General features: G+C 41.5%; 1 long non-coding RNA gene across 1 annotated transcript; it reads left to right on the top strand.

Moving 5' to 3' along the window:
• Window positions 1-2,165: 2,165 nt before the first annotated feature.
• Window positions 2,166-7,927, top strand: LOC109204765 (uncharacterized). The gene is made up of 4 exons (XR_002064257.2): window positions 2,166-2,266; window positions 6,586-6,661; window positions 6,997-7,157; window positions 7,242-7,927. It is a non-coding gene; the product is annotated as an uncharacterized LOC109204765 (long non-coding RNA).
• Window positions 7,928-8,433: the final 506 nt, after the last annotated feature.

Raw genomic sequence — 8,433 nt, 5'->3', positions numbered from 1 at the left:
CCAAGCCTGGAAACTTCATATTCATGAGCGCTAAGCCCGGCCCCATATTTCTTTCTCTCGTTCTCTCTCTCACACACACACACGCATTATTATGAGGATAACCATAAGGACTCTTTGGCAGTGCTGTGGTGGAAAAATAAAAGTGGAAATAATCTATGACCCGAAGTCATTTTGATGCTCATAAGTCAGCACAAGCCACAAACATAAACGAATTATACCTTAAGACACGCATCATGCTCCACCTCCCCACCTCTCCGTTAGATTTTATCTGTTTTTAAATGATTGTTATAATTTAAACGGTACTCTCGCCACAGTGTATACTCTTATTTTACCTCATAAAGATTTATGTCAGCTTAAAAGATGGACAGAGCGAGTTCGGCTGGGTTTTACTCCCCCCCCCTTCTATATTTGAAGCAATAAGGAACATACTAAATCATCTGGGCTGCAAAATGTGCTCGCATCAAGGCCAGTGCTGAGTCAAGGGCAGATTCCAAATGCATGGTATGTCAGACAAGCCTTGGATAAAGAGCATAAAATTCCACTGTAGAAAAAAAGAGAAAGAAGCTCAATCTCTCCGCCTTTTTTTTTCTTTTTTCTTTTTTTTAAAGCACACTTTATGAGCAGAAATACTTAATTGTCTGACATTTTAAACAACCTAAAAGTGGCAGCTTGATAATATTAGGAGTATATGCAACAGTGCCCCAGAGTGGAAGACATGCCAAAAGAAATGTAACTTACATTTTAAAGCTGTTTCCAATCAGCCTCTATAGCCAAGCATAATATCAAGATGGGGAACCCCGCTGTCTGGATTTAGAGCTTCAAGGTTTAAAATCGCTGATAGTTTGCTGAAAGATGTTATTACCACACTGTCCTTTTGGTGTCAAAGGGCAATGTGTCCCAGCTGTATCTCTGCCAGAAGGTAATCCGTGAACCGGATAGGTGAGTGCCTTATACACACATGTACACATGTGGATATGAAAGGATGGAAACCACCCACCCCCTCCCCTCCCCTCTCTGCCCCTGTGGTTAGTGATTTGTGTGGACCAATTACACAGGTCACTCAATGGGTCAGAATCAAAGAAACGCGCAAAACTGGCAAAGTGAGGAGCATTATCAATCAGTAACTATGTAATACTTCACCATCTCGCTTTATAGCTGTTTATGAGCCTATCGCACGTCTCAGATGTATGCGTTTGTATCTGATAAGCAGAAAGGTCGTGAGTTTTCTCACCATTTTTGATCCAAACCCCACAAGTAACCAAGGTGCAGTGAAACATGTAGCGTATCTGATATTTTGTTGAGATGTCTTGTGACACAGGATTGGTGCATGGTAGCGCTGTAAGTAGTGGTAGCCCTTTAATGTATTTGAAAAGGGAGGCATGTGTGAGTGTGCAAAATAATTGAACCACCGCTTATTTCTTTATTTAGAAAAATGGGAAACAGTTGCAGTGATTTATTGAATTATGTGCAAACATGAATTGATGTACTGGATTAGTCAATATTAGTATGTAGCAGTCATACCAAATATTGCAATAGTCACTATATTTCAAGTATGACCATGTTTATTCTTCAGCACAGTCTGAACTCTCTTAGTCAAACTTTCTTGTCATTTCTTTAGGAATAATTCTCCATCTGAACAATTCCCTCTGAGGACAGGCGTAGATCCCATTCCGAAGCTGCAGGGAAGGACATTCAAAGCTCTTCTTTGGATGTCGGCTGTCTTTAATATTAATCCCTCTAAAGATGATCCCACATTGCTTCAGTAATGTTGAGGTCTGGGCTCTAGGGAGGCCAGTCCATGACTGATCGTGCTCCACTGTGTGTTTCTCTATCCAGGTGTGCTTTTACTGCATTGGCAGTGTTTTGGGGATCATTGTCCTGCTGAAAAATGAAGCTGCAGCCAATCAGATTCTTTCCAGGTGGTATTACATGGTGACTCAAAATCTGATAAGATAAGAATCTGATAAGATGACAGAGCCTCCATTGTGTTTTACTGTTGTACCTCTCTCCAGACCACCTCTGAACACAGTGATGATGAATTGAACCAAAAAAATTCCAATTTGGATTCATCACTCCATAAGTCCTGTTGACACTGATTTTCAGTCCAGTTCTTGTGTAATCTTGCAAACCTCAGCCTTTTCTCTTGTTTCCCTTTCTTAGGAATGGCTTCTTGACTGGCGTTTTCCCACTGAGACCATTTCTGATGAGGCTTTGTTGAACAGCAGATGGATCAATTGAAGGGCCAGATACATCTCTCGGGTCCCGTGTCAGTGTTTGTTTTCACCTTATGTTTCTTTGGGAATCAATTCTTGGTGCAAAAAATGCTATTTTGAGCCTGTCAAACTGTTATCTTTGGCATTTTTATGGCGATTCAACTAAAGAAATTTGAGCAAATGATGTATTTTTGCTACAGGCTCTTAGTAACAAAGTGCCTAAAGATAGAATTTAAAATTGGTTCTTTGCTAAGTTGTCTGTGTGTAGACTCAACACTGGTTCACCTCATGAGTTAGGAGCCTTTTTTTTAAGCTTGAATGATTCGTAGGCTAGTGTTAAGCGGCTTACCAAATCGAACCAAAAGCATTCCTCTGAAAATGAGCCTGTACTAGGACTGGACTATAAATGAGGGAAAAAGCAGCCAATGTACGAAGAAAACCTTTGAAGGACTTTCAGAACCTGGAGAACTGCTGCTCAAAACCACTTAAAAAAACCCAAAATGTCACTGGAAGAATAATACTTTTTAAAAATGAGGGGAGGCTCAAGACTTTTGCCCAGCACTCTAAGTGGTCTTAAATCACCGCTGTCAATATTCAGGTGTCACATTTCCTGTGGTTGAACTTCAAGATGAAAGGTGCAGCTTCCTCTACCCCAGCTCCACTCACTGACCTGATAAGCATCTCAGGTTACAGGCCTAATTTCAATGCTGTTCTGGGTAATTAGGGTTAATTGGAGAAGTTTTTAACCTCAGGGAGCATTTTTTCTTCTTGATGGGAAAAGCCAATCTTGTGGACAGGTTGAGGGGGGGCGGGCAAATCCGTCGCGCCTTCACTATCTGCCCAGAGGTGATGCTGGTGTTTGGGTTGATGACAGGAGTGGTGTGAGAAGTGAGAGTACATCCATAAAAATAAGAAGGGTCTTTTATCTTCTTTTTAAGAAAGACAGGATGGTTTTTGTGTTTGCACGTTTACACAGGAAGCCTCCACCCCCACCAATGATTGGTGCTCCCTGTAAGCATGGTTCGTAGCCGACACGGTGCACAGACAGGGTTTCTCCTCTGAGGCCACGGTGATAATCTCCTGCAGCCTTAATGTGATTATGGTAATGATCACACAAATGACCCCTGGGCTTTGGGGGATCCGTGTTTCATAGATCCCCACACATGGGCTGCACAGGCACTGTGACTCCATTGGCCAGCATAAGAGACCACCGGACTGAACCAGTCCTGGTGGGCCACTTCTGTTCTTATGTCCTTGCTGAGCTTGGAAGAGTAGAGTGAATGACCAAATAAATTCCAGCCAGCCACAAAAGAGCTGAACGGCCATGAGAGAGATGGATATCTTTTGTTGTCTGACACTCAGTGCCGTATACCAATCCAATTACCTCAGCCTTTCGCAACCCCTCCTATCACAGGGCATGGCATTGAAGCCCGCCTGAATTCAGACTCAGACCCCTAACAAGAATGCGGTGGATTAGATGGTTAGTGAGCACTCCCTTCCCCCCTATATTTACTAAGATCTGTGCACTCCCTCCTAACAAGATTTACTCCTCGTACTATCTTTTAAAACATGTATCTTGTTCACATTTTAATGTCATTGTTGTCCAGCCACCAAAGGCAGAGAATGGAATAATTACATTCCTCTGTAAGCAAACATTACGTGGTTCTGTTGTTTCAACATGGACTTTTATTGTGGACAGTCAACAGTGAAAGACAAGAAAGCACCGTGTGACACACTTTGTGGATTTGATCACGGGGTAGTAAAAGTGACGCCGCACTACTACAGACATGCGGCTGCACATCAGGGCTAAGAGGGCTACTTGGTTGTTAGTGACGAGTGTGTAGAGCAAAATGGAAGTCCCCCTTCCACTCAGAAATGTGGTTTTCTTATAACTGCACCTCCATATTTGAGCTTCAGCGTACAGCATGTACTGCACTGTGTGCGGAGAGAGTTACACTTTAAGGTTGTTTGTGGTCATCTGCTGAAGGCTGTAAGATTTTCTGTTCTCACCATAAAATCTAATGTTAGACTATCAAAATGCTCTAAACATAAATCCTGTTTTTCCCCTGATGAGTTCTTTAACTCATAATCTTCAGCTGAGAATCCAAAATAACGTTTTTTCATGGTTTCAAAATTTTAACCACTCTATACAAGATGTCTTAAGATTCATTCAGTGTATGTATGTGGCAGATTGCATGTAGGCCCAGTACTGACTTCCAGCTTATTATTACAAATTATTATTTAAAATAGCAACAGAGTATTTTTCGTTGTAAAAGACGTCTATTTAAGAACAGCTGTGCATTAAAATACTCCAAAAGTTTGCTGCCCGTTGGGGGAAATATTGGAAACTTGGAAACTGACAGCTGTAGTTATGTATGAGCTCCTTTGTACTGCAGTTCTTCGTGAAAATACAACACCTCTGAATCATAGACACAACTGGGTTTGTCCTCTGACCTTCTCAGATGATTTCATCTCTGCCAGTGCTGTAAATTACATGAAAGTACCTCATTATATTAACGTCTTCATAATGCTGCATGCTAAAGAACTGCTTTTTATGTACAACTTGGGCTGAGATTTTACACAAACTGACCAGGCAGGAGGGAAAAGTGGCTTAAACCTCCCACTATCACATTTCCTCTGATTTTTCTTGCAACCCTTTGAAGGAGGTGTATCACTTACATTAGTATTAGCCACAGGCACATCAAAAAGGGCATAAATGTTTTAGCTTAAAAAAATCCAGTACTATGTCAAAGTCTTACACCACCTCTCATTTCAAACAAATTTCTACTCATTTCTTTAAGTAGTCTTCAGGAATAGTTCTCCAGGCTTCCTGAAGGACATTCAAAGCTCTTTTTTGGATGTCGGCTGCCTTTTGTTCTGTTCTCTGTTAAACTGATCCCATACTGCTTCAACAAAGTTGACATCCATGCTCTGGGGAGGCCAATCCATGACTGATGTTGTACAAGTGTGTGTTTTTCTATCCAGGTTATGCGTTTAGTGTGCTGGCATCATTGTCATGCTGAAGAATGAAGCTGTTACCAATCAGATGCTTTCCATATAGTATTACATGGTGGACCAAATCTAATGGTACTTTTCCATGTTCATTATTCTACCAATTTTGACAAGATCCCCGACACTACTGGCTGAAATACAGCCACAAACCATGGCAGAGCCTCCACTGTCACTGTGTTTAGTCCAGTTCTTGTGTAATTTGGCATACCTCAGCCTGTCCTCTTGTTTCCCTTCATTAAGAATGGCTTCTTGGCAGCTACTCTTCCACTGAGACCATTTCTGATAAGACTTCATTGAACAGTAGATGGATCAACTGAAGAGCCAATGCATCTCCCACGCCCTGTGTCAGGTCTTTTTTTTTTTCTGAAGGACAGGATTTAAGATACTGTCTCAGAAACCTTGTTGTTGTAAAAATACATTTTTATGCCCATCAGACTGTGTTACTTTTATCATTTTTGTAGATTTAACTATAGAAATCAAACAAATTATGTTTTTTTGAGAGACAACACACAACAAAGTGCCTAAAGATACAATTTAAAACTGGGGCTTTGCTGAGTTGTCTGTCATGTGTAGACAACAGCGGTTTGCTTGAGTTAGGAGCCGTTTTTACTTTTGAAAACGGTCAGGTACAAAGCCTGGATGAAAAAACCAGTGAAAAAGCAGCCAATGCCCAAAGAAAAACTTTGAATAACCTTCAGAAAGTCTGGAGAACTATTGCTCAAGAGCACTTAGAGAGATTCCAAGAATGTCTTGAAGGAAAATATAAAGAACTTTCGCAGAGTACCGTTCTGTAAATTAAGTTTTTTTATGTCAATTTTTATGGCCAGGCCTAGTTTAACTGCATGTGAGTCAAAGATGTGCAAGGTAAAAGAGGAGAAGGAGATGAGTGCCTAAACCACTATAGAGGGAAAAGGGAGGCTCTCTGCAGTGACATTTAAAAATATCACAGTGTTTACATGACGTGTTTATGGGACCTGCTTTTACAGAACGTGTGACAGATGGTATCAGCAGTCGGCACTGAGATAAATATTATTTTCCACCGTTAAAGGCGGCCTCTTTGTTATTTTCAACATTTATCCAAAAACCCTTTCTGTGAGGTGATGGTATGTTTTTTTGATGTCTGAGTGTATATGTGGTAAGTACCTCAATGCGGTTAGTGCACAGGGAGTCCAGCTGCTCTGTAGAGGTTAAGTAAAAATTGGATTATGGAGGGTTTGTTTGAGAGCATAGGTTTTGATTTTCATTGGTTCAAACTGTGCCTAATTGCTGTGGTGATGCTGTGGGTGAGTCTTTTATGTCGTGTTTATTCTCCTCTTTCTTTCTTCCTTTCTTTTCTTTCCAAATTCGTGTTGTGTGTCAGTAATATAGAAGAACTACAGGGCACACTGACAGCGTCATAAGAGATGAGTGGATCAGCAGTCTGCACAAGCACTCAGGTTAAGAACCTTTGAATGGATTGTGTGTGTGTGTGTGTGTGTGTGTCAGTGCACATCTTTAATGGCCAGAGGTGTTCGATCCTCTAAGGGGAGGAGGGCTGCGGTTGGTGAAAGAAATCAGATTATCCCTTCTTACTCTACTAGCTTGCTACTCACCAGGTCTCGTGGTCCCGAGCTGACCCTCAGGATCATGTGATTAAGTGATTTGTCTGTGAGTGTGTAACATCAGAGCACAATTGTTGTCACTGTGAGTTTACAGACGCATTTGATTGCCCCTGCAGGACACAGAGGAATGTTTAGGGGTTAAATCGTTAATCTGGGTGACAATTTCTCAGGTGGGAGGATGCAAACTATCCGTGCAGGAAGGTTAGATACTTTGCCCATCACACCATTGAAGGTGGTCTCCCTTTGGTAAGGAGGGACTGTGAGTGTCCCCCTCAGGATCAGTGAGTTAGAACAGTGCTCTCTTCAAACAGGATATTGGCCTTCGCTTGAGGTGAGTGCAGCTAATTACCCGAGCTTCCTATCTGAAGGAGGTGACACTGATAAAACTCTTCCTTTCTTTTGTCTCCTTTTTTAGTCAGTCGCCTGGCACTTTGGATCCTTGAAAAGAGCCCCTTACTCTTCAGACTACACAGTGTTTTAGAAAAACAGCCTGTAGACTTGCAGAGAGGACTCTAAACTCCAACATGAGCCCCATCAAAATGACATCCACTGCCAGCCCTGAGGGGAAAATATTGATGCTGGCAAAGTCTTGACGTCCACTCGCACCATGACGTAGCGGTTTTTCCATGACACATTTGATGATTGCTTCAAAATGGTTCTGTCAGCTTTAATATACCCTAGAAGAAACCAGCATTTCACTTTCCTCTAAAGTAAACAAAATCCACTAGCTCTCTCCCACACACACACACACTCACACACACACACGTACAGATGTGCGATCACACTCCAGGAATGAGTTTTGAGATAGAACAGGCATTTGTGAGCTGATATATGTTTTCATGGTCAATCTTTTCACTCTTGAGTGAAGCAGTTTGAATCGATGTTGTTTTTGTAAGTTTGCAGACTGAGAGCCACGGTGTTATTTCAGGAAACATGGATGTAATGTCCATGACATGGCGTTAAACGCTAGTATGTGGTGGATGTAAAGAGATTTTGCTTAGAGGAAGTCTGTCAGAGAGTTTACCTTACTCTTTTCCTCACGGTAATAAATTAAAACATTGCTCAAGTGCGCTTTGTTAATTTTACATGACAATAAACCAATTTCTTGTCATACTTACTCCTGGGCTAGGACCCAATGCCAACATTTAGTGAGTCAATATACTGACAATTAGATTATATAGTGTCAACTAACAAAAAGGAAGGACAACATCCAGTTTGTTTATAGACATATGTGACAGAGGCCGGGCTGTAAAAAGCGGAGCGGTCACAAAGAACATGGAAATATGTGGGAACAGCGCAATTACAAGACGCACTGCGAAGCTGAATATTGGACGGGTCCAGTTCGCTGGAGCATGTCAACTACCTGTTAATGTTAAACTAATGAGTCTACTTTCTTTCCCATTTCTGTGAAAAGGCTGAGGCACAATGTAAATCACCATGTGTTAGTCTGTGGTGGAGCAGAGCTGATTATTGCAGCATGTGTTGCAACTTTTACACACTGTAACAGCTATCTGTTATGACTTTAATGAAACAAACTGACATTTTGGAGAAGCGGGTTATTTGCTTTTTAGCGGCGGTCTTGATTACACCATCATGCCTGTGTGCTA

This window comes from Oreochromis niloticus, linkage group LG13 (genome assembly GCF_001858045.2).
Source record: "Oreochromis niloticus isolate F11D_XX linkage group LG13, O_niloticus_UMD_NMBU, whole genome shotgun sequence".
Classification (NCBI taxonomy): domain Eukaryota; kingdom Metazoa; phylum Chordata; class Actinopteri; order Cichliformes; family Cichlidae; genus Oreochromis; species Oreochromis niloticus.
Note: the sequence above shows the minus strand (reverse complement) of the source record. Positions and strands in the feature narration are given on the sequence as shown.